Here is a 27782-nt window from a genome sequence, read left to right as displayed (position 1 = left end):
GAAGCTCTTCATCACATACTGATTCAAGGACCCTGTCTCCTTCCAATTTGTGGCTACACTGTCCTCTAGAGCCCCATCATCCTCTGCTGTCTCTGTATTCAGCTGGTGAAAAGGAAGAGTTGGAAAAGGTCCACCTGCCTCTTAAAGGCCACAGCTTAAAAGTGGTACACATCACCTCCACTCATATTCCATTGGTTAAAACTGGTCACATGGACCCAGCTACTGCAACAGAATTTGAGAAAATGTAGTCTGTGTCTGAGCAGTTCTTCCTATTACTAAATTGGAAAAGAGAGGAGATTTTTGGTGGGCAGCCAGCAGACCTGGCCACAGACCTTAAACAAAGAAAGGGGGAAGGTTTGGTTAATGGAAATCACATAGAAAAACAAAAGAAGGACTCTGATTACTTTGATTTCTGCTTATTTATTTTTAAGGAAATCTATTCCTTAAAATTATGTTCATACAATTATTTGTATTCTTTATTCTTAACTTGTTTACTAAGTTTTGAGGCAAGTGCTAGATTCAAAGAAGGAGAATGAATGGTATTGACTTTTGAAAACTTTTTTTAATGTCTACTTATTTTTGACAGAGAGAGCGTGAGTGGAGGAGGGGCAGAGAGAGAGGGAGACACAGAATCTGAAGCAGGCTCCAGGCTCCGAGCTGTCAGCCCAGAGCCCGATGTGGGGCTCAAACTCACAAACCACAAGATCATGACCTGAGCAGGAGTCGGACACCCAACTGAGCCCCCCAGGCACCCCTGGTATTGACTTTTGTTTAAGGCCAATGCAAATATTGTAGGTCAAAATGCTTTCCCAGGCAAAAGATGAGAAAACTCTTGGGCAGTTTGGTTTTGCCAGCGGTCTAGTCCCTGACTACCTCTCCAACATTATTTTCCACCCAACTTCCCCTCGTGCATCACACTCTAGCTTCACTGCCTTGTTTACTCTTCTGAGAAGAATCGAAGCACACTCTTGCTCCATGAAATTTACATTTTCCCTTCCCTCTGCCTGGAACATGTCCTCCAGATATTTCCGTGGCTTTCCCCCTTACTTAATTCAAGTCACCAAACAGAGGTGACCACTTTCAAGAGGCATTCCCTGACTTGCCTACACAATATAAAATAGTATTCTCTCCCCAAATCCCACATAACTTCTACCCTCTTACTCTGCTTTATCTTCAAAATACCTATCACTACTGCTGTATATTAAATATTTATTCATTTATTTGCTTAAACTCATCTTCCTCATTTGCTCATAGGCTACATATAAGCAAAGAATTTGCTTTTATTTATTGCCATATCACCAGCAACTTAGACATGCTTGGCACAAAGTAGATGCTCTGTAAGTATGTATAGGATGAATGAGTATATTTGATAGTTGTGAGCAAAGCCACAGAAAGAAACAGTATCCAAACCACATTAATATTCAAAAAACTCCCAGAAAAGGAAGTTTTGATGGCTCTAATTTTCTTTTCCTTTATTTACCATTTTTAAAAGTAAATGGGTGATGACTGGATATCCACATGCCAAAGAATGAAGTTAGACCCCTTCCTTACACCATACACAAAAATTAACTTCAAATGGATCATAGGCATAAACATAAGAGCTAAAACGATAAAACTCTTAGAAGAAAACACAGAAGTCAATCTTTGTGACACTGGATTAAGCATTGGTTTCTTAGATGTGACACCAAAAGCAAATTGATAAAATTAAAAATGGGTAAATCAAATTTACTTCATCAAAATTTAAAAAACCTTCATTCTTCAAAAGACACCATCAACAAAGTGAAAAGACAACCCACACATAATGAAAGAAATGTTTTCAAGTCATATCTGTGATAAAGAACTTATATCTAGAATATAAAGAACTCCTACAAGTCAATAATAAAAAAGCTGGGGCGCCTGGGTGGCTCAGTCGGTTAAGCGTCCGACTTCAGCTCAGGTCACGATCTCACAGTCTGTGAGTTCGAGCCCCGCGTCGGGCTCTGGGCTGATGGCTCAGAGCCTGGAGCCTGCTTCCGATTCTGTGTCTCCCTCTCTCTCTGTCCCTCCCCCATTCATGCTCTGTCTCTCTCTGTCTCAAAAAAAAAAAAAAAGTTAAAAAAAAATAATAAAAAAGCTAATAACCCAGTTTTAAGATGGTCTAAGGATAAGAATATACATCTCTCCAAAGAATATATATAAATAGCTAATAAGCACATGAAAAGATTCTCAACATTATTAGCCATCAGAGAAACACAAATCATAACAACATGAGATATCACTTAAGGCCCACTAGAATAGCTATAATCAAAAGATAAGGGTTGACAAGGATATGGAAAAATTGGACCCTCACTGCTGATGGACATGTAAATTGTAAAATTTTAGCCACTTTGGAAAATAATTTGGAAATCCCTCAAAATGCTAAATACAGAGTTATCATATAACCCAGCAAATCCATTTCTAGCTATATACCTAAGAAAGATGAAATTACATGTCCACACAAAAACTTGTACATGAATGTTCATAGCAGCATTATTCATAATAGCCAAAAGATAGAAACAATCCAAATATCAATCAACTAATGAATGAATAAATAAAATATGGTTTATATACATACAGTGAAATATTACTAGGCAATATAAAGGAATGAAATGTTGGTGCATGCTACTACATGGATGAACTTTGAAAACATTATACTAGGTGAAAGGAGCCAGTAGCAGAAGACCACATATTGTGTGATTCCATTCACATGAAATGTCCAGAATAGACAAATCTATAAAGACAGAAAATGTTCAGTGGTTTCCTGTGGCTGAAAAAAGTGGGGAAGAATGGGGTATGGTTGCTAATAAGTACAGGGTTCCATTTGGGGTGATGAAAGTTAACTAACAGAGGTATGCACACTGTGAACATACTAAAAACCATTGAATTATGTACTTTAAATGGGGGAATTGTATAATATGTGAATCATAAATTTTTCTAAGTAATAAACCCTTTGTTAGGTTTCTGATTCAAGGACAGAATTAAATCCATATCACACTCACATTGTTGGTATTTTACCTAAACCACTTACCATGCTCTAGAGCCATGGTTTCCAAAGCACAGTCCCTGAACCAGAGACATCAGTATCCCCAGTAATCTGTTAGCAAATTCTTTGGCCCCACTCCAGCCCTACCAAATGAGAAACTGTGGGATGGTACCCAGCAACTTGTGTTTCTATAAGCCCTCTAGGTAATTGTGATGCTCCCTAAAGTACTAAATCCACTTCTTAGGAGGAACCTCAGATCTCTTTGCCTAGGACAAGTTTTGACTATACAAAATTCCTACACCACCCTCACCCTCAAGATATTGAATGGACCACTGTTGTTGTTGTTGTTGTTGTTGTTTTAATAATTAGGTAGGGCTACTCTGTTCTTTTCCTTTCTACTTTCTCCACATGCTCTCCACTACAGCATGCTACATTGTGTCATATTGGGTATTTGATACCCAACTTATTATTGTTCCCAACTAATATTGTATATAGCTCCCCTGAAACTCTGTGGGGAGAAGAGGTGTTTATCCTCCTAGCTGAATGACCTTATAATAATACAAAAATTTCACTTTTAGTCCCAAGTACACACCACCATGACATTTACCATATCTCTAGGACATGTACTACATTTACCCTGCTTACTAACACCTAACCCTCTTATATCAGCCTACTTTGTTTACCCACACTTCCACCTACATGATGAGCATAGTCAGTGAACAGCCATGTATAATTACCTTTACATGCTCACTGAGGCTTGGTGGGAAACTTACAGGCAAGTGTTGTTGGTATAGGGTCTCTGAGAGTCAGTGGCAGAACCCAGTGGTCTTAGGCAACCTAGCTCCAGGCCTACCCACTACAAAAAAGTAAACCCAGGGGTGCCTGGGTGGCTCAGTCAGTTAAGCATCTGACTTCAGCTCAGATCATGATCTCAGGGTCTGTGGGTTCAAGCCCCACATCAGGATCTGTGCTGACAGCTCAGAACCTGGAGTCTGCTTGGGATTCTGTGTATCCCTGTCTCTCTGCCCCTCACCCCTGCTCATGCTCTGTCCCTCTCTGTCTCTCAAAAATAAATAAAAACGTTAAAAATTAAAAAAAAATGTAAACCCTTGTCTAAGTGATAAATATAGGTCACTTGCCCTCTCATGGGCCATACCACGGGTAAGGGTGACTTCTATCAACCATGCTAAATGTACACACATAGGTGTGTATATAATATCCAGAGATATGGAAATAAACCCCTCAGCAGCTCTTTCTGCAACAGAAAACAGAAATAGAGAAAAATTTAACAACTGTAAATCCAGAGCTAAGTTATCAGAAACCAAATTAAAGCTGTTGGTATTTTTATCGAAACATCTCTACCTCTGAAATCTAATTTCTTGCAACTTTCCATATAAGATCCTGTGTTGTATTATTTATAAGAAAATTATAAGAACCATTTCACAATATATGTAAATGAAACCATCATGCTGTATGCTTTAAAGTTATATGTCAATTATTTCTCAATAAAACTGGAGGGGGGAAAAAAGAAAATAATATTCTGTTCTCCCTTGACAGCATTTTCTGGCTGCAGAAACCACTGCAGCCATGAAGTAACAGAATGATTTCAGTAATGTTTCCATAGCTACCTTGCTTCGAAGTGAGGTTTATTCTGTTTTAAAGTCTATTGACCTATTCACTTTCTTATTTGAAGTATTTTCAATCTAATTTCTTGTCTGCCTATTATTGTCTTGTGATTCCTGTATTTAAGGAGGTCCTGGATGCATAAATATATAGTAAGCAGGCTTTCCAGTTAGACATAAAGCGTGATGGATTTTTTTTTTTTTTCTTTTTCTCTGTTCCTTTCCGATCTGGTGTGTGTTCCTGGTGTCCTGCCCTTGCAACGCAAAGAAACGGTCCCGAGGTTTTTGAAGGTAAAGTCTGTTTAAGGTGCGCTGGTGCCCTCTTGTGGTCACTCTGACCCTGTGGGTCGTTCCCAGAAGCCTCTTCTACACATAGACAACTGTCTTGAAAGAAGCTAATGAGAAAGGATCACTCAAAATGCCACTGCTAATTGTCCTTCTGTCCATGTTTTTTGCCCCCTGAAGGCATAAGATCTGTCTAGAAGGATAGGCAGCCTTTCCTGGGTGGTAGTATAACCCTAAGGGTTACAGGACTCTGTTCTTTCCTCCAAAGCCTAGGCCTCATTATTAATGAATGCTGGTCAAGGGTTAAGCAGTGGAAAGTGACCCACGCCCCATCTCAGAGGAAGATGGTACACCAAACAACTCAGAAAGGCTCCGGAATGGAGGCAACCCACAGAAAGGGAAGACAGGATTTTGTTTCAACAGAACATAGCCCATCCTCAGAGGAAAAAGCAAACTTTTTTAAAAGCTAAAAATATAAAGCTCCAGTGCTGCGTGGAAAATCAGTACAAAATAACCAATAAAATTCTAATTGATCCAATGCAACTAATTTTTTTTTTTTAATGAACATGAGAGTGAGTCAATGATATATGGTCCCATCATTGTCCAATAGAGCTTCCTGTGATGGTGGAAGGTCCTCTAACTGTGCTGTCCAATACAGTGATCACTAGCTACATGGGCTACTGAGTACTAGTGAAACTGTATTTCATTTCATTTTAATTAATTTAAATACCACATGTGGCTAGTGGCCATGATTTTGGATGACACAAGTTGAGAGGAACATGGACAACTACAATATAAGCAGAGTTTATGGTATAATAAAGTACAAAGAAAGATCCATGGTGAGAAGGATGAGTTGAGATGGTCAGAGAAGATTCCTAAAATATGAGGCATTTGAGCTACACCTTGAAAAATGGGTTTATCTCATTAGGCAGATATGGTAAGGAAAGCATTCCAGCTAGCAGGAATGGCATGTGCAAGGTCACATAGGTGGGAAACTGTAAGTAAATGTCCAAGGAAAAGAGGTGTAGAATGTGAGGTACATGTGGCTGGAAAGAATACTGGAAACATCTATAGAAACAAGGAAATATGAAGCCTAGACTGCCTTGAATGGTATTTCAGTTAAAACCAATAGTCAGTGGAAATTGTAATAATCTCCACAGAGGGTAGGAGGGGAAATGAGAGCCTGTTCTAACACTAGGGCTCTGTGGCAGAAGTCACTGAAGGTTAGCTATTGTTACCAGAGGTCTAGTTTAGGCTAATTAGCCTAATGGCTGTGTGTGAAGGGATAACAGCACCAGGGCCTCAAGACAAAGTATCAGCAGGGAACCATTGCAACAGTTGGCCCAGGGACAAACAGGAAGGGTTGGGCTCTGGGTCCCCCAGTTTCCAGCATATGGTATATCAGAACTACCATGCTACTGGAAAACCCAAAAGATTCCACCTAAAAACTGCTAGAACTGATACATGAATTCAGCGAAGTCACAGGATATAAAATCAATATGCAGAAATCGGCTGCATTTCTATATACTAATAATGAAGAAGCAGAAAGAGAAATCAAGGAATTGATTCCACTTACAATTGCACCAAGAGCCATAAGATACCTAGGAATAAACCTAACCAAACAGGTAAAAGATCTGTATGCTGAAAACTATAGAAAGCTTATGAAAGAAATTGAGGAAGAAACAAAGAAATGGAAAAACATTCCATGCTCATGGATTAGAAGAACAAATATTGTTAAAATATCTATATTACCCAAAGCAATCAACACATTTAATGCAATCCCTATCAAAATAATATCAGCATCCTTCACAGAGGTAGAACAAACAATTTAAAATTTGTATGGAACCAGAAAAAGACCCCAAACAGCCAAAGTAATGTTAAAAAAGAAAAGCAAAGCTGGAGGCATCACAATCCCGGACTTCAAGCTGTATAACAAAGCTGTAATCATCAAGATAGTATGGTACTGACACAAAAACAGACACACAGATGAATGGAACAGAATAAAAACCCAGAAATAGACCTCAACACAAATAGACCATACAAATGTATGGCAATTAACTTTTGACAAAGCAGGAAAGAATAACCAATGGAAAAAGAAGACAGTCTCTTCAACAAATTGTGTTGGGAAACTGTATAGCAACATGCAGAAAAATGAAACTGAACCATTTTCTCATGCCATACACAAAAATAAATTCAAAATGGATTAAATACCTAAATGTAAGAAAGGAAACCATCAAAATCCTAGAGGAGAAAATGCAGCAAGTTCAGCCACAGCAACTTCTTACTAGAAATATTTCCAGAAGTAAGAGAAACAGAAGCAAAAAATGAACTATTGGGACCTCATCAAGATAAAAGCTTTCTGCACAGTAAAGGAAATAATCAACAAAACTAAAAGGCAACTGACAGAATGGGAGAAGATATTTGCAAATGACATATCTGATAAAGGGTTAGTATCCAAAATATGTAAAGAACTTATCAAACTTAACACCCGCCACAAAAAAAAAATAATAATTCAGCAAAAAAATGTGCAAAAGACATGAATAGATACTTTTCCAAAGAAGACATCCAGATGGCAAACAGACACATGAAAAGATGCTCAACATCACTCATCATCAGGAAAATACAAAATCAAAACCACAATGAGATACTACTTCACACCTGTTAGAATGGCTAAAATGAACAACTGAGGCAACAACAGTTGTTGGTAAGAATGCAGAGAAAGAGGAACCCTTTTGCACTGCTGGTGGGAATGCAAACTGGTACATCCACTGTGGAAAACAATATGGAGGTTCCTTAAAAAATTAAAAATAGAACTACCCTATGACCCAGCAATTGCACTACTAGGTATTTATCCAAAGGATACAAAAATGCTGATTCGAAGGGGCACATGCATCCCAATGTTTATAGCAGCATAATCGACAAAAGCCAAAGTATGGAAAGAGCCCAAATGTCCATCAACTGATGAATGGATAAAGAAGCTATGGTATGTATGTGTATATACATGCATATACATATATGTATGTGTATACACACACACACACATAATGGAATATTAGCGCTGAAAAAGAATGAAATCTTGCCATTTGCAACAACATGGATGGAACTAGAGTGTATTATGCTAAGTGAAATAAGTCAGTCAAAGAAAGACAAATATCCTATGATTTCACTCATATGTGGAATTTAAGAAACAAAGCAGATGAACATAGGGGAGGGGAAGGAAAAATAAGATAAAAACAGAGAGAGAGAGAGACAAACCATATGAGACTCTTAAATACAGAAATAAGCTGAGGGTTGCTGGTAGGGTGTTAGGTGGGGGGATGGGCTAAATGGGTGAAGGGCATTAAGGATGGCACATGTTGGGATGTGCATTGGGAGTTATATGTAAGTGATGAATCATTAAATTCTATTCCTGAAATCATTATTACGCTCTATGCTAACTTGGATTTAATTTTTTTAAAAAGATGCTGGTTCAAAGGGACACATGCACCCCAATGTTTATGGCAGCACTATCAACAATAGCCAAATTATAGAAAGAGCCCAAATGTCTATGGACTGACAAGTGGATAAAGAAGATGTGGTATGTATATACAATGGGAATACTGTCGGCGATGAAAAAGAATGACATCTTGCCATACGCAACAATGTGGATGGAACCAAAGGGTGTTATGCTAAGTGAAATAAGTCAGAGAAAGACAAATATCCTATGATTTCATTCATATGTGAAAATTAGAAAACAAAACAGATGAACATAGGGAAAGGGAAGGAAAAATAAAATAAGATAAAAAGAGAAGGAGGCAAACCATAAGAGACTCTTAAATACAGAGAACAAACTGAGGGTTGCTGGAGGGGAGGTTGTTGGGGGGATGGACTAAATGGGTGATGGGCATTAAGGAGAGCACTTATTGGGATGAGCACTGGGTGTTACATGTAAGTGATGAATCACTGGATTCTACTCCTGAAACTAATACTACACTGTATGTTAACTAACCTGAATTTAAATTAAAAAACAAAACTACCATGCTACTATAACCATAGTGAACCCAAAGACTCAGAACAGCTTCACACCCTAAGATAATGCCATCTAGCAATCAAAAATTAATTTCAAAATAACTTGAGTTCTGGGGGTGCCTGGGTGACTCAGTCAGTTGAGTGTGTGCCTCTTGATTTTGGCTCAGGTCATGATCCCAGGGTTGTGGGATTGAGTCCCACATCTGGCTCCATGCTGAGCATGGACCCTGTTTAAGATTCTCTCTCTCTCCACCTCTGCCCCTCTTCCCCACTCATACTCTCTCTCTCTCAAAAAAAAAAAAGTTTTTTAATTAAAAAACATTACTTGAGTTCTTTCTCACATTTCTCAGACACCTTTGCACTGCCTCTGTTCATACCCTGGCTCCCTGATAGCCATGGCACGCAAATAAATTCTCTCTCTACTCCCATCTACTTCCCTCGTTCCCCACAGCTGCTCTGACACTTCCCCCAAAAACTATCTGGAAAACTCTTCCATCACTAGGCCCTGTGCTTCCTTCCTCTACTTTTCCTCTCAGCTCTCCAGCTCTCTCTCTATCCCGTAGTCTCCATTTTCTGCCCCTGTAAACTTTTAGGAACTAGTTTCCTCATTGTGTAGGGAAGAGCAAAAAGCAGACTGTGCAAAGCCCAAACAATACACACACACACACACACACACACACACACGCACGCACACACGCACACACTCACACACAAACACAAGGCTATCCCAGACACAAATGAACATCCTAGAGATTCTGGTAGTTCACTGTCTCCACGCCCCATCTCCCTGCTTTTTTTCATCTTTTTCTGGAGTAACTTCAAAGTGGGAGCCTCAGACCAGCAGCACTGCATCAGCTGGGAGTTCATCAAAAATGTAAATTCGTGTGCCCTAGTCCAAACTACCTAATTACAATCTCTGGGGAAAGGGCCCAGGAAACTGTTTTAATGTGCCTGCAAGGAGATCTTATCACATTAAATGTTAAGAATCACTGGCCTAACAGATTTGAAAGTCATGACTCTCTTGTACCTGCAGAGATGCTGCCGAGTGAACTTGACTAGATCTATCTGCCCCCTCTAATAAATCTTGGGTCTAGGTAATGAGAAGTTTCCCAGACAGAGACATGTCCATATTCACACTTAATCCTTCCTCCCTACAAGAGTCTTGGCTAGGGCAGTGTTTCATGACATATTGTACATCATAGCTAATGAGGAAAATGAGAGGATTTGGAGGCACACAAGTAAATACAATATCCACCAGAGGTGTGTAGCTCTGGACTATGAGGAAGATTATGTACCTGAGAGTAAGCTGTGACAAGATTTCCCTGTCTGCCTTAAAGGAAGCAAATGTGAGACCATCTCCTAACACTCAAATGCTGGGTTCTATCTCACCCATACTGGAGTCTTGAAACACCGTGAGTGGAAGCCTAAATAGCTGCCACAGTCCTGTTGATGGCCCGTTCTGCCACCTAAGAAGCACATTAGAGAGATGCAGTTTCTAGTTCAGACCCTAAGCTGCCTCTGAGGTGGGAGAGGAGTCCTTGACTATGGATACTATAATCTACTTCTTTCCCTCAAATGTGAGCTCATGTGAAGATTTCCTTCGGGTTGTGGATGAGCCATACCCTTATCACTTTCTGCTTCCAAATCCAGCCCTAGGATCTCAGGTCTGTACTTGGTTACTTAATCCTGTTCCATGTTAGCTACTAGGCCAGCCTCCCTTTCTCTTAAAAGAGAAACCAACAAGAAGAACTGGAATGAGTTTTCAAGGTGGTGATGAAGTCCTATATTGTTATCCTGATTAAACCCTGGCCCTTGTTTCTCCTTCCTCTTAGCAGACTACCTGCTGCAGTACTTATTCTAGTAATAACACAGGCAGGACACACTTCTTAATTACTGGTGCATGTGTATGAATCCAGCATGGAAATTATAGTTTTGGTCCACCTTACCACACATCCACTCCTGGGTGTCAGGCAGTCCTGCTCAGTAAAGTCCATCTTTAGCGAGTCTATATTTATCCTCACTTCCTCATTAAGTTGTCAATTTCAAACCACTGCTCTTCATCTCTATGATTTCTTCCTCCCCTCTCTTTTTTCCCTCAGTTATTCTCCCCTTCCATTTTTCCTGTGCTTTCATATTTTTCCCATGAGGGAAAAAAAAGGTCCACTACATTAGCTGATGTGTACTGGAAAGAGCACCGAACTTGGAATACAGTTCCCTAGATTGAAATGTCAACTCTTTAATGATATAAGATGTAGATAATGCTTTTTCTCAGAGTTCATAAATAGCTACAATGCACTGAGCACTGTGCTAGGTATTGGGGGTGTATTAGTGATCACTAACAATTGTATGCCAACAACTGTGAGAGGTGCTCTGGGAGATGATACAGAGTACCATCACAACATCTAGCATGAAGGTCTGTCCTTTTCAGAAGGAAGCCACAACTGTATGAAAGAACATTGTAAGCTGTAAAATCAGATGGAAATGCAAACTATAACAATTTATATTCTGATCTATTTCTCCTCTTTCTCTCTTTTCCTCATTCCTTTTCTTCTCTTCTTTCTTTTTTTGGGTCCCTCAAATCAACTCTAGATTCTCAAGCAAGATTAAGAACTGCCAAGTACCCAAACTCATCTATAGATTCAGTGCGATCCCTGTCAAAATTCAAACTGCATTTTTTTAAGAAATAGAAAAAATGACTCTAAAAGTTTGTATGGAATCACACACACACACAGAAAAAAACCCTGAATAGCAAAAGCAATCTTCAGAAGAACAAAGCTGGAGGTATCACACTTCCTGATTTCAAACTATACTACAGAGCTGTAGTCAGCCATTAAAATAGTGTGGGTCTAGCACAAAATCAGACACATTAACCAATACAACAGAATTGAGATCCCAGAGATAAACCCATGTGTGTTCAATGAACTAATATTTGACAAGGGAGCCAAGAATACTCAATGGGAAAAATATAGCCTCTCCAATAAATTGCTCTAGGAAAACTGGACAATCACATTCAAAAGAAAGAAACTAGACCCCTATCTTACTCTGCTGGCAAAAATTAATTCAAAATTGATTAGAGACTTAAATGTAAGACATGAGACCATATAACTCCTAGAAGAAAACAAAAGGAAAAATTCCCTGACATTGGTTTCAGCAATAATTTTTTGCATATGATGTGTAAAATACAAGCAATAAAAGTAGAAATAAACAAGAGGAAATAAACAAGTAGAAATAAACTACATCAAACTAAAAATCTTCTGCAGGGGTGTCTGGGTGGCTCAATCAGTTGAGCGTCTGACTTCAGCTCAGGCCATGATCTCATGGCTTGTGAGTTCGAGCCCTGCATCAGGCTCTGTGTTGACAGCTCAGAGCCTGGAGCCTGCTTCGGATTCTGTGTCTCCCTCTCTCTGCTCATCCCCTGCTCACTCTCTGTCTCTCTCTCCTTCAAAAATAAATAAACATTTAAAAAAAAATTTAAGCTTCTTCAGAGAGAAAGAAATGGTTGATCAACATAATGAAAAGGCAACCCACAGAATGGGAGAAAATAATTGCATATCATGTATCTGATAAAGGGTTAATATCTAAGATATATAAGGAACTCCTACAACTCAATGGCAAAATAATAATAATAAAATAATGATAATAATACAATTTTAAAATGGGCAAAGGACCCAAATAGACAGTTTTCCAAAGAAGACATACAGATGGCCAGCAGGTACCTGAAAATATGCTCAACATCACTAATCATCAGAGAAATGCAAATTAAACCCACAATAAAATATCATCTCACACCTATTAGAAGGGCTATCATCAAAAAGACAAGGAATAACAAGTGTTGGCAGAAATGTGGAGAAAAGATAACCTTGTGCATTGTTGGTGGAATATAAACTTGTATAGCCACTATGGAAAACAGTATAGAGGTTGCTCAAAAACTGTGAATAGAACTACCATATGATCCAGCAATCCAACTTCTGGATATATATCTGAAGGAAATGAAATCACTATCTCAAAGAGATATCTGCACTCTCATGTTCATTGCATTATTTACAATACCCAAGAAATGGAAACAACCTAAGGGTCCACTGATAGATGAATAAAGAAAATGTAGTATGTATATACAATGGAATATTATTCAACCATAAAAAAGAAATCCCTGTCTTTTGCAACAACATGGATGAAACTTCAGGGCTTTGTACTAAGTGAAATAAGACAGAGAAAGACAAATATGGTATGATCTCACTTATGTGTGAAATCCAGACAAGCTGAACTCATAGAAACAGAGAATAGAATGGTGGTTGTCAGTGCTGCAGGGGTTAGAGGAAATAGAGAGGTGATGGTCAAAGGGTAAAAGCTTCCAGTTATATGATGAATAAGTCCTGGGCACCTGGGTGGCTCAGTCAGTTAAGCGTCCAACTCTTAATTTCTGCTCAGGTCGTGCTAACAGCATGGAGCCTGCTTCGGATTCTCTCCCTCCCCCTCTCTCTCTGCCCTTAACCCACTTGCACTCGTGCTCACTCACTTGCTCTCTCTCTAAGGCACTTGTTGGGATGAGCACTGGGTGTTATATGTAAGTGATGAATCACTGGGTTCTTCCTGAAACCAATACTACACTGTATGTTAACTAACTTGAATTTAAATAAATAAATAAATTTTTAATTAATTAATTTTAAAACTTTAAAAAAATTAGACCAATAAGCCCTGAGGATCTAATGTATAGCTTAGCAACTATAATTAACAATGTACCATATACTTGAAAGTTGGTAAGAAAGTAGATCTTAAAAGTTCTCACTACACACACATGTAAAAGGTATCTATGTGAAGTGATAGATGTGTTAACTAACCTTATTGTGGTAACCATTTCACAATATATATGTGTATCAAATCATCATGCTGTACACCTTAAACTTACACAATGTTATATGTCAATTATATCTCAAAGCTTCAAAAATAAGGTAAAATAAAATAAATAGAACTGCTTTCTATAATCAGAAAAATATATATTTATAGGGAGAATGGGATGGAGAACAGGGTATAGAAATACAAGATGAGGGGCACCTGGGTGACTCAATTCCTTGAGCGTCCAACTTCGGCTCAGGTCATGATCTTACGGGTTGTGAGTTTGAGCCCCATACTGAGCTCTGTGCTGGCAACTCAGAGCTTGGAGCCTGCTTCAGATTCTGTGTCTCCCTCCCTCCCTCCATCCCTCTCTCTCTCTCTCTCTCTCTCTCTCTCCCCTCCCCTGCTCACACTCTGTCTCTCTCTCTCTCTCTCTCTCAAAAATAAATAAGCATTTAAAAAATTAGAAATAAAGATGAATCTTCAAGGATTTTTTAAATAAGGTAAGCATTTATTCAGCATCTATTGAATATCCATGTCTGCCAGCTGCAGTGTCAGACACTGAAGACAGAGTTAAAAAAAAAAAGACATGTGCCTACCCTCAGAGAGCTCACATCTGGAGAGGAGACAGTCGAGCACACAGCACAATCTGACAAATGCTTTGACATGGGAAGGACTTCAGGGGAGTACAGAGGTGAGGCTCCTTAACCTGCCTGGAATGTCAAAGGAAGCTTTGCAGAGGATACAAGGTCCGAACTGGGTCCAGAAGAATAAGTAGGAGTTAGCCAGCTGCTCAGACCAAGGGAAATACATATCACCTCAAAGCAAACATAAAAATAGCCATGGGGCAGTAAAAGTCTTTAGAGGAATATTTAGAGAGAGCATTTCAAATATTCCAAGGACCAGAATGTCCTCTCTCCCTAGAAAAGCCACCGAGGGAGAACACAAGATGGCAGTGGCGCGATGGGATTGCACAAAGCAGGGAGGCCTTGAAGCATCAGACAGAAAATGCAAATCTAATAGAAGTTGACAAGACATGGGCACTCACTTGCCTCTTGGGGTGGGGGGTGGGGGGAGGGAGGTAACACAACCTTCCTGGAGGACAAGGCATTATGTAGTGAAAGCCTCAAAAATGTCCATGGTCTTTGATCTAGTTATTCAAGCTTTAGAAAACGATCCTAAGTGAAGATTTTCACACAAGGATGTTTCTAATGGCATTATTTTCAATTATTTTCCTCAGCATTTATTTACAATGCCGAGGAACTGGAAACAAGCCAAGTAATGGTTAGATGAACTGTGGCACAGTAAAATAACAGATGGCAATTATAATCGTGCTCTTAAACAGCACTTAATGATAAGGGAAATGCTCAGGATATGATTTCAAGTGCAAAAAGTAGGATACAAAACTGCATTACAGCGTGGTTCATTCATAGTTTACTAAAAATTTATCTAGGTATGTATGTGTGTGTATGCAAAGAAAAAAGACTGGAAGGAAAACATGAAAATATCAGCAGTGGTGGAATCACAAGTTGTTTTTATTTTATTCAAGCTTTTCTTTTTATTCCAAACTTTTATCCTATATATGCCCTGCTATTATCAGAGAAAACTAATAAACATTATAAAAGAAAATGTTAACAGAGGCTATCTCTAGAAAACGGGGTTAAAGTTAATTTTTTAAATTCTTCGTGCTATCCAAAATATTTACCCAGCGTTTCATACTAGGACTGGCTATCACTCTTTAAAAGAAACCATTGAAGAGCCTTTTTTACTAGGAACCCAGAATGCTTAGGGAACAAGCTGCTATTTTAAGAGATTAGTGATTAACTCACCTGCTGAGAACAGGTGTCAGCTTAGCAGAGAATGACATGGTCGTTCCCTCCCCTACCCCCAGCACCAGAGGACCTCCTATTGCCCTTCTACCTTTTCTGCCCCATGCACCTACCTTTGAGAATGAGAAGCCAGCAGGGCTTTTGACCTTGTTCTGTAATATGCTGGTTTAACTCTCTCATGCCTTTTCTCTGTAACCTGGCATTAAGACGATTTACAGGTGGCGGGGCAAGGCCAGCCTGTTAAGCGTGGCAGATACTCCCATGAGTGCTGGGGAAGGATAGCCCACATAAAGGGGATCCTCTAAAATAAGTACTCAAATCCCTTTGTGTAAATATCTCTTGTCTCCTGGCCATACCTCATTTTTGCACCCAATTAACTAACAAAAATTTTTCAGCAAGCACATCCCTGACAAGCAAGTATTCGGAGGCTGGACCACTTCCCCTACCTTTCCTTCTCCTCTGTATATTAGTTGGGCTCTATGGAGCTTGAAAAGCACTCTCTTGTTGGAGGGGACAGAAACAACACTCAGTGTCATTCTCCCTCGGTCTTTATCATCTGCAAACATTGCACTGAATTCCCAAACAGCAGGCCTACACCTACCATGCTCTACTTCCCCAAACATAGTTTTTTAAAACTCTTTTTCTTGTCTTTACCTTTTTTTTTTTTTTTAACTACAAGCTTTGGCTTGTTCTGAGCTTTAGTCTTGCTGACACTCTTCTCACAGGTATGACAGGCCTGGGCCAGCCATCGGTTCCCATTGCACCTCATCTCCATGGGATTATGTTCACCTCACTGTGTAAAAATGTTGAATTCGTTTTGTTTCTCAGGTTCTGTACCTGATCTATAGTGCACAGATCTTAAAGCCTAAGGACACTGCTTCTAACCCATTTACTGGATGCTTCCACCTGAAATATCTGTTTTCATATTCCTTTTGTGCTATAGTGGTTATCTTCCCTGAAACCTGGCTTCATGGTTTTATTTCTCCCCATTCGTTCCAATTTGGGGTGGAATCTCTCAATTAGGTAGGTGTTTCCTGTCAGACAAGTCTTCCCAGATTTAGTGCAGAGCACTCAGTAATCTCTGCCAGAAGGGCTGGTATCAAAAGTCACCATCTAAAAACCAAAGCCTGCTAGTTAACAGTGGGAGTAGCCAATACGTCAATTTTCATTCCTCATTGCTCTTCACAAGTGGCAACCTTTAAAATTGAGGGTGACATGTTTATAGCTTCTGCCCACCTCTACCCTTAGCCTTCCATAGAGTTTATAAGGGCCTTCAAAGCCAATAAACATATATGTGTGTGTGTGTGTGTGTGTGTGTGTGTATACACATATATATGTGTGTATATATATGTATATATATGTTTGTGTGTATATATATATATAGCAAGGCTCTTCTACCACCAGTGCTCCCTCCTTCATATATAAAGCTGTAGGTGTGACTGTTGATCAATAGGGTTGATATATACTGGTGGGCATCAGCTACATCCTGCTTGCCTGTGTGCTCCAGCCTGACAATTCACCCCTGCTCTCTGTGTCAGCCCACGGGGTTCCCCTGAAGGGAGTTGGTCACCAACCGCCATGACTCACCTCTTCCTCACTGGGCAGGAACAGCCTTGCTGGCTCCAGCTCCTGCCAGCACCTGTCACTGCCATGCTCTCTGGTTGTTGATGAGAGTGGGGCTGCTGAGCAGAGCACAAAGCTGCCCTCTTGGCACTAGATCTCTTCTGCAGGGCTGGGGGAGACCCCAACCAAGGCTTTCACTGTTTCTGCAGCCAGGGAGAACCCAAGGTGCCTGCAGGATGTACTGCTTGCTTATGCGGGAAGCTAAACATGGCATACCCTGCAACAATTCTCTTGGTTTCAGACTTTCTTCGTCCTTTGTGGCTCTCCCTGTTTAAATGTGCTTGTTCACCAGTTCATCCTCTAGAAAATCCTTTCATAGTTCTCTGAAGAAAACAGCTCTTGGGGTGCCTGGGTGGCTGAGTCAGTTAAGTATCCAACATTTGATTTTGGCTCAGGTCATGATCTCATGGTTCAAGAGTTCAAGTCCTGCGTCGGACTCCACACTGACAGCATGGGGCCTGCTTGGGATTCTCTCTCTCTCCCTCTCTCTCTCTCTGTCCTCTCCACCACTTGCTCTCTCTCTCTCTCAAAATAAATAAATAAAATTTTAAAAAAAGAGCTCTTATTGTATGTCAACTATACTACAACAATTTTTTTAAAAAAACAGCTCTTAAACCAGCTTAATCAGAGAAAATCAACTGCCTCTCACTGTTAATAATTACTCTAGCAAGTTCTCAACTTGATTTTTTTTTGTTTTTTTTTAACGTTTATTCATTTTTGAGAGACAGAGACAGAGCATGAGCGGGAAGGGTCAGAGAGGGAGACACAGAATCTGAAGCAGGCTCCAGGCTCTGAGCTGTCAACACAGAGCCCGATGTGGGGCTTGAACTCACAAACTGCGAGATCATGACCTGAGCCGAAGTCAGATGTTCAACCGACTGAGCCACCCAGATGCCCCGCAAGTTCTCAACTTTAAATGTTTAAGAAGCAACAAACTGAAAACACAGGGACAGCTTAAACACACAATGGTTTCCTCACACCTCTTCCCACTCATGCTCATTTCCTGGGTCTTCTGTAACCAGACATTCAATAGGGGTTTCTTAAATGCCCCCACTCCCACCTAGTCCATGTATTCCTTTTCCTTCAAGAGCCTCAAGCCTCATCCCTACAGCTACGGATTTGTTCATATAGAAGAGACCTCCGAGATAATCTCATCAGTCCCATCTTTTTCTGTAGCAGGTGCAAATTTTCACTCACAGACTCAGATGTGAAAAATGTGACTTTCTTACACTATAACTGAACTAAGTGCTTAAGTCTTCATTTTTGCTTAATCTTGCCAATGCAGGGTAACTCAGTCACCTTCAGGTTTTTTCTCTTGGGTCCTTTTGGGTTAATAGTCAACCAGTTCAGGATTCTCTCTCTGTTCTCATCCCCCAACACCCACACACAATCTAAGGTCAAGTGGGGTGTGAGGTACAGTTAATGTTCCATCCTGGCAACTGGAATGAGGAAATGGAGTGTCATAATCCTCTCTCCATGCTAGTCTCTGCCAAGATAACCAGCTTCTCCTTTGATCCTTATTGCCAGGCACTGGTGTCCACTGCTGCTGTTAGGGTTCCTCCAAATTCAATGGGCTGCATTCTCCTTAACTAGGCATACCAGATTTAGCAAATAAAAATATAGGGGGCAGAAAAAAATTTATACATATATATATATATATATATGTGTGTGTGTGTGTGTGTGTGTGTGCACTCTGTGTGTGTGTGTGTGTGTGTGTGTGTGTGTGTGAGGTGGGTTAAATTTGAATTTCAGATAAACAACAAACAATTATTTTTTTGTCTAACCAACCACCAGCCCTCTCTCTCAGTACTTTCTTATAAAAAAGAAGTGGAGGGACCAAGACTTCCAGACCTCCCCGACAGAGCCAGGCCTTGACCCAAGTCATCCCTCCTGCTACTATGTGGGTGGAAAGAAAAGCCAGAGAGAAAGCCACCCTATGTGTCTGACATTCAAACACCCTGTGACCTCCTGTAGGAAGCAAGAGCTCATACTCTAGAATCCAGCCCAATTAAAAATCCCTCTTTGGGGCATCTGGGTGGCTCAGTTTGAAGCGGCAACTCTGGGTTTCGGTTCAGGTCATTATCTCATGGCTTTGTGGATTCAAGCCCTGCTTGGGTTCTGCACTGACAGTGGGGAGCCTGTTGGGATTCTCCCTCTCTCTTTCTCTCTCTGACCCTCCCCCACTTGCACTGTCTCTGTCTCCCTCAAAATAAATAAATAAGCTTTTTTTAAAAAAGTCCCTCTTCATGTTTAGTAGATACGGAGTTTCACTCTGGGATGATGAAAAACTTCTAGAGATGAATAGTGGTAATGGTTGCACAACGATGCAAATGTACTTAATGCTACTGAACTGTACACGTAAAACAGTTAAAATAAAACAGGTGAATTTTTATGTTGTGTATATTTTACAATTATTCTTAGAAGTAACTCTTCATGGAGACAAGGGTAGTAGGGAAAGGACAAACACTAACGTCCCAAATTATGGATTAAAAAGCAGGGATGCATTCCCCTCCTCTGTCCTCCAACAATGCCCTCCTCTATGTTTTGGGTTACTCCTCAGCTGGAGGCAAGATTGCTGCTACCAGCCTGGCCCTGCATCCATATGAAACAATAGCTGTCGGAAGACAGCACCAGCGGCTGCCAGGAGCTCTCCTAGAAATTGAGGAAGTCCTTCCCCCAAGTCTCAGCAAACCTCTCCTCACATCTCATTGGCTCAAACTGGGTCACGTGCCCATTCCTTTCCCAATCTCTGACAAAGGGGTTGAGAGTCCATTGGACCAATCAGGCCCAGACTTGGAGCCAAAGCAGGAATCAACTTCCCTTCTGCAGTAGATTGTGGGAGAGTAGGTGAGGAAAGGTGGGTTACTACCTAAAAGTTGGCCTGTTGGGAAGGGGGAAAGGGGAAATGGGTAGACAATCCACTACAGGGGGACTAGGTACAGTGGAATTGCACTGTCTGGTACTTATTAGGGTATTCTGAAAGCTTCCAGAGGCAAGAAGCTGAGAGGCAGAAGCCAATTATTCTATTCTGTGACACCTCTCATGCCCACCCTCCCTACCCCCACCAAAGATAAAAATCTTGAGTAAATTCTGTTCAAGTAATTGTTGTGAGCTCTGCATGGCTGAATCTTCAGGTGCTCTAGCCCTGCTCATTGTACCCCATCCCTACCCCAGCCACCATGGAGCCTGTTTTGCTCAGGGATCCCCGTTATTCCCTGATGATACGCCCTGAAGGACTGATGCCTTCTATGTCTTCAAACCAGAACAGGTGTGAAACCAGTAGGCTAGTAAAGAAAGCTCTTTTTAACTCTAATAATGTAAACATGCAATTAGATTGATTCGATAGTGACTAAACTTTTGGAATGAGACATGAGATAAAATTACATGGGTTTGGGAGACCTGAAATGAATGTAGGAAACCCAAATGTTATGACCCACTAATAGCAGTAGAATCACCTGAAAATGAAAGAAGAATTCAGTATATAGTATTATTTCAGGTCTGGGGGCCCAGAAGAAAGAAGTTTTGTAAGAAGTTTTGAAAAACCAGAGAAAATTGTAGAAGCTCATCTAATCCAACAGAGATTCTTTCTAAAATAAGAAGTGAAAAGGGTGGCTTTCCTAGGGGAAGGATGGAACCTTTCTAATAATATTTGAGTTTAAGTTCACAGGTGCAGAAATGGAGGGGGGTCTGAAAAAGGTAGTTAAAATTGACATTCTGTGCAACAAACAAAACAGATATGAAGGAATATTTGTCTGAGGACTTTGTGCCCTACCCCCTCCAGTAAATATGCCACACATCATTTGAATACTTTTTAATGTTTAAAAATCTATAATTTTTAGAAAGTGCCTCTTTGGCATGGTAATGCAGACTTATTTGTTTGAGAAAGTGCATTAAGGACTTATTCCACAAATATTTCCTAAGCATCTACTATGTACTAGGAACTGCCTTGATATGTGTGTCTCTCATATAAATATGGTATTATAAATGTTTAAGAACCATCTGAAGTGAAAATGTTTTTTCCACATTCTTTAAATATGTTTATACCAAGACATTTTGATTAGCTTTACCTGCTTGTTTCTCTATTTGTGCATTGAGAAATTGGACATCAACTTGTTTCTAAATTAATTTCAAGGTTTGTAGCAAAATTATAGCTTTTAAAGACATCAAAGCAATAGCTCAGAGCTATTGTAAAATAAAAGTCAATACACTAAACTAGGAAAAGAATGCCATTTGTAATTGAGTTTGCCTGTTCATTATTAAATATCAGAAAAGGATAAATAATACAAATTCTTACATCACACATTTTTACTTATGAAAATAATTATTGTGATCATCTTCAGGTCTGTCATTGATCAGTTTGATAATCTGGTGCTTTATTATCTTATTACTTGTACTAAGAATTTCTGCATGAACTTAATAGGTATTCCTCCAAAGAAGATCTACAAAAGGTCAACAGGTACATGAAAAGATGTTCAATTAGGGGCACTTGTACCCCAATGTTTATAGCAGCACTCTCAACAATAGCCAAATTATGGAAAGAGCCTAAATGTTCATCAACTGATGAATGGATAAAGAAATTGTGGTTTATATACACGAGGGAGTACTACGTGGCAATGAGAAAGAATGAAATATGGCCCTTTGTAGCAACGTGGATGGAACTGGAGAGTGTTATGCTAAGTGAAATAAGCCATACAGAGAAAGACAGATACCATATGTTTTCACTCTTATGTGGATCCTGAGAAACTTAACAGAAACCCATCGGGGAGGGGAAGGGAAAAAAAAAAAAAAAGGTTAGAGTGGAAGAGAGCCAAAGCATAAGAGACTCTTAAAAACTGAGAACAAACTGAGGGTTGATGGGGGATGGGAGGGAGGGGAGGGTGGGTGATGGGTATTGAGGAGGGCACCTTTTGGGATGAGCACTGGGTGTTGTATGGAAACGAATTTGACAATAAATTTCATATATTGAAATAAATAAATAAATAAATAAATAAATAAACATGAAAAAAAAGATGCTCAATATCACTAGTCATTTCAGAAATACAAATTAAAACCACAGTGAGATATTTTACCTCACACCTGTTAGAATGGCCATCATCAGTAAGGGGCATTAAGGAATCTACTCCTGAAATCATTGTTGCACTATATGCTAACTAACTTGGATGTAAATTTAAAAATAAACTATTTAAAAAATAAAAGATAAAAGATAAAAAAAATGGCCATCATCAAAAAGACAAGAGATAACAAATGTTGGTGTGGATGTGGAGAAAAGGGAACCCTTGTGGACTGCTGGTGGGAAAGTAAATTGATATAGTCACTATGAAAACAGTATGGAGGATTCTCGAAGGATGAAAAATAAAACTGCCATATGATACAGTAATTTCATTTCAGGGAATATATCCAAATCAAATGAAAAAACTGATTCAAAAATATACACCCCGTATACACTGCAGCTTATTCACAATAGCGAAGCCATGGAAACAACCTAAGTGTACATTGCTGAATGAATGGATAAAGAAGTGGTGGTATATATACATACAAAGGAATATTATTCAGCCACAAAAAAAGAAAAACCAGGAAATCCTACCATTTGTAACAACATGGATGAAACTTCAGGGCATTGTGCTAAGTAAAATAAGTCAGACAGAGAAAGGCAAACCCTGTATGAGTTTATTTACATGTGGAATCTAAAACAAAACAAAACAAAACAAACTCATAGAAAAAGAGATCAGACTTGTGGTTACCAGAGGCAGAGGATGGGTGGAGGGGAAAATGGAGGAAGGTGATCAAAAGATACAAACTTCCAGTTGTAAAATAAATAATTACTAAGGATGTAAAATGTATATCATGATTATAGCTAATGCTGCTGTAGGATGTATAGGAAAGTTAAGAGTAAATCCTAAGGGTTCTCATCACAAGGAGAATTTTTTTTTTCTTTTTTCTTTTCTTCCTATTGTATCTATATGAAAAGATGGATATTAACTCTATTTATTGCAGTAATCATTTCACAATATATGTAAATCAAGCCATCACATTGTATGCCTTAAACTTATACAGTGATATATGTCAATTATTTTTCAATAAAACCAAAAAAAAGTAATGTCTTTACAAACAATGTAAGCCAATTTTCATGTGCTATCTGATATATACTTATAAATAGAAATTTGCTACATTTTAGTGTGCTTGGTAACCTTTCATAAATTGGATTTTTCATTTTCAAATTTAATCAATTCAAATTATTTATGGCTATAATTGTGTTGAGTAAGAAAGTAATTGAAGTTAAGATTTTGAAAAGCTGGCCATAAATTGAGCAACATTAGTTTTAAATGGAACTATTCCATTGTGGATTTTATTATTCAGCCATATGAATGTAATGATAGAAATTATCCATGGTGAGCATAATCGTTTTTATTTAATTGAGTTTTACCTTTGTCAATACACACTCCTGTTAAATATAATACACCTATTAAAAAAAAATACTATTCTTTGGATGGCTGTGGTGCAATCGTGCAATCTTTACGCAATGTCAAGGCAGGAAAAACAGTGTGGAGTATTTAATGCATAGAATTTGGGTTGATACTTTGCAACCTGAATAAAATTGTGCTTACTGGGGTCTGGTGGGAAACAAATTTCACTGCTACGCCTACATCTTTAAATGTAGTTCTGAGAATATACCATTGGGTCTGGAAATGTGATCTAGCAGAAAGCCAAAGACAGAACAAGAGCCCCAACCTCAGTATCCTTGGAGAAGAAAACATCGCAATCTTATGAAGCCTGTGGTTGGATTACTTAAGGATTCAGTTTTTATCCTCATTTTGACATGTGATTAGTAAGTGATGAAAGGAGATCAACAAAGATCTGTCTAATGTAAAAGGTCTGTGCACTTCCACCATTCGCTGCCTTGGCTTTGTGTGACCAGGAATTCAGTACAGGTCACAGGCAACACGGATTTGGGGTTCACCCTTCCTACTGGCCAGTGATCTTAGACCCAATTTTGGATATTGTGTGTAGATAAGTGTCATTTCCATCTTATATACATAAGATGGAATATATACATATATGTATACACACACACATTAATATATATCCCTCCTACTCTCCATATCTTTCAAATCACCTTCACCTGCCTCACTCCTCTAATTATGTCTAATTCATTTGGAAAGTTAACCCTTCTCAGTTAACATTTCATCAGCAGTGGGGTATGATAGAAAGAGTACAAAATTTGGCTTTTTATCATCAGATACCTGAATTTGGACTTCAGTGCATCCCACTTGATTTTGGGCAACTCTAACTCCCTAATTTACTCATTGACAAAATGGAGATGATGATGATGATGATGATGATGATGATGACTATGATGATAAATGGGAATAATAATATCACCAGCCTGTAGTATAAAGAAGACCCCATATTCCAGTAACATTGACTTTTGCCCCTACTCTCTGATACTGTGTTCCTGTGTCACCAGATGAAACAGGGAGACTTCTTCAGTTTATTGCTCACCTCATAAGTTTGTATATGGTGATATCTGATACATAGTTTTTTTAATATAAAAAATGAAACCAGAAAAATACAAATATTTAATGGATTTCAGAATTAGGAAGCCTTTTCAAAGCATAAAAGCATCGGAAGGAACAAAAAGGAAATTGCTTTTATATAATCCCTGCCTTAGTAAAGCTAATATTCTAGCTATTCTCATCTCTGTATTCTTCCAAGTAAACTCTAGAATAATTTTGTTGTCATCCTCCCTAATAATCCCATCAATACTTTGACCAGGATCATGTTAAACATAAGTAGCACTGAGATCCAAGCTGAAGCCAACACCTCTTATCAAGAAAGCAAAGGTTTTCTAAGAACCCCTAGCAATTTCTGCTCACATAGCAGAACCCAAAACTGTCACAGAAATGACTACCTTTTTTGGTAAAGGAGGTTACAAAAAGGTGGTTAGCCTCCAGCTTCTAGAATGGAGGTGGGAGAAAAGAGATGAGAATGAATGTTGAGTGACTCACCCGCAGGTGTGTCTGCCACAAAGTCACCATGGAAGAGAAGCTGCAGGAGCTATTTCCATGAGCACCTGTACAAGATCAGACACAAGGACTGTTGCTGTGGGATGCAGGCAACATGGCGCGCACACTGCTGAGAAGGCCACTCTGCCCCTTTTTCCTGTGGGCAGCCAAACAGCTTTGATACTCTGAGGGCTAGGAACAGCTACTCAGGAGAGTATCTGTGACTTACAGACCAAAAAAAGTCCGGAGCAGCCAGCAGAGTGGTGGTCTTGTAAGAGGCGTCTCTCAAATACCTGTGGTATTGCATCTTTGGGCAAATTCTGCTGGCTGCCTACCCAACACCCATTTCCCCTTCTTCATTGCTAATGGAACCACAGTTTTGTTCTGGCAGCCATGTTCCCAGCCATGGATGAATCATGTTTGATCAAAACCCATCATGCAATTGCAGTCCACCTTGGCTTGATTGGTCTAGAGGTGGGCAATATAACACAGCTTTGGACAAGAAGATATAAGGAGAAGTCTGCTGGGAGTGGTTCTAGAAAGATTTGTCTTGCCTGATTAAAAAAAAAAAAATACACCATCTTGTGCGAAGAAATCCTTTTCGTCCCTGTTCCCTTCTTCCTGCCTTGAATGTGGTTATATGTAGACATTATGCTTGGAGCTATGGTTCTTCTGACTTACATCCACAAGGCAATAGTCTGAGAACAAGAGAAATTTTCCCAGGTTGGCAAAAGTGGAAACACAGAGCCTAGGTCCTTAGTGATTTTGAGAAAGCCAGTGTGCATCACTCTTAGAACTACCAACCACTGCAAAGATGATGGGAAACAATTAAGTGTCTTTATTATTTAAATCACTGATGGTGAAGTTCTTCTATTACTTGAAACTGACAGGATTTCTGTTCCAGCCCTACAAAAAGGAGAGCAGAGCATTGTGAGTTGGCTTGTTCTTGAATAAAGACCTGAGAGGCAGATGTCCAAAGAAGCAAATGAGCTAGCAAAATCTAGGTATTAATATGAACATGACTTCTGCCCGATACCCACAGGCAGTGAGTCAGCTTATACCCAAAAAGTAATTTGAGAAGAAATGACATTTTTATACAATACAGACTTCATTTTAGGAAGATTAATGTATTTATCAATTATGTGAATCTTTCTATCTCTAAGTTACACATTTTTGCCATGTGTTCCCCACCTATGTCTTGCTAAGTTTATCCCTAGATATTTTGTGTTTGGGGATGTTGTCTCTCTCGAGATGATGGGGTTCTCTAGGGATCTGTCTCCTGCCCTCTTTCCACCCCACAATTACCTTGGATGATACCTCCTCTCCTGGCTCTCCCCTAACTACTACTTCAAGCTGTTCCTTCTCCCTTCTGGGTAAGTATCCTTAACCCCCTAGGTACACAGACTTTTGACTGGGTTGCTTTTTGGAGGTCATCCAACCCTGATTGACAGGAAAAGGTAACATTTGGAATCCAGTGAGCTTGAGGTTAAAACGTGTCATGTCAGCAATTGCTAAACAACAGTACATCAGATTAGGTCAAGAATTTGTGAAATGTTTGTGCCAAGTGAAATGTCAAAGCACAAAGTGTGTGAAAGAAAAAAATCTCTGTGCCAGTCAAATGTCATTCTGTCTTCCAACAAGTAATTTATTCCTTTCTGTCTTTATCGCTGTTCTTGTTTCACATGAATTAATGTTGCCTGTAAGTAATTGAAATTAATAGTGGCATTATCAGTGGGTAAGGGCAAAAACTAAAGAGCTAATTTAGAATCACTCAGTCAATTTGGGTTCATTTTGAAAATGAAATTTGTTAACCCAACCTTAAAAAGGAGCCCTTACCTGATTGTCCAGAGCATTCACACTGCAGCCATTATTTGTTCTGTTAATTTTGGTAACATGTAAAAACAAGGCACAGAAAATAGTTAAGAATAAGCATTTTTAAATGCTGTATCTGAAAACTTGCAAACACAATAGAAATGCTATAGATATGATCACTAGATCAGGTAGCCCTCAACAAATGGAATCCCAGTAGCTTGTTGAGTTGATCATGAAGCAAACCTCTATAATGTTCGTCACCATTTTCCTACCAGTTTTAATTCTAAATTGGCAGAGCTTCCCAGAAAATGGCTTCTCTCCATCCCATTTGCTTTCTCTGAGAGCAGCTTTCTGTTGCACAGTCCTGGCCAAACAGTGGGGAACAGGTCCTGCTCTTAATGCTACAGCTGCCTGGTTAATAATTTTTTTTAAACATTTATTTATTATTGAGAGACACAGAGAGACAGAGCATGAGCATGGGAGGGGCAGAGAGAGAGGAGGAGACACAGAATCTAAAGCAGGCTCCAGGCTCTGAGCTGTCAGCACAGAGCCAGAGGCAGGGCTGGAACTCACAAACCATGAGATCATGACCTGAGCTGAAGTCAGACGCTTAACTGACTGAGCCACTCAGGCTCAGCCCCATACAGCTGCCTGGTTAATAAACCGAACTGCTTCTCTGTAGGCATCAGGGGCAGACGAGGGCAAGACAATCGAGGTGCTCAGAGCACAGCACTTCAGGAGGCCCTCATTCTCAGTTGCCACCCTG

The sequence above is a fragment of the Panthera uncia genome, chromosome C2 (assembly GCF_023721935.1).
Source record: "Panthera uncia isolate 11264 chromosome C2, Puncia_PCG_1.0, whole genome shotgun sequence".
NCBI lineage: Eukaryota > Metazoa > Chordata > Mammalia > Carnivora > Felidae > Panthera > Panthera uncia.
The sequence above is the reverse complement of the archived record's forward strand: the minus strand, read 5'-3'. Positions refer to the sequence as shown.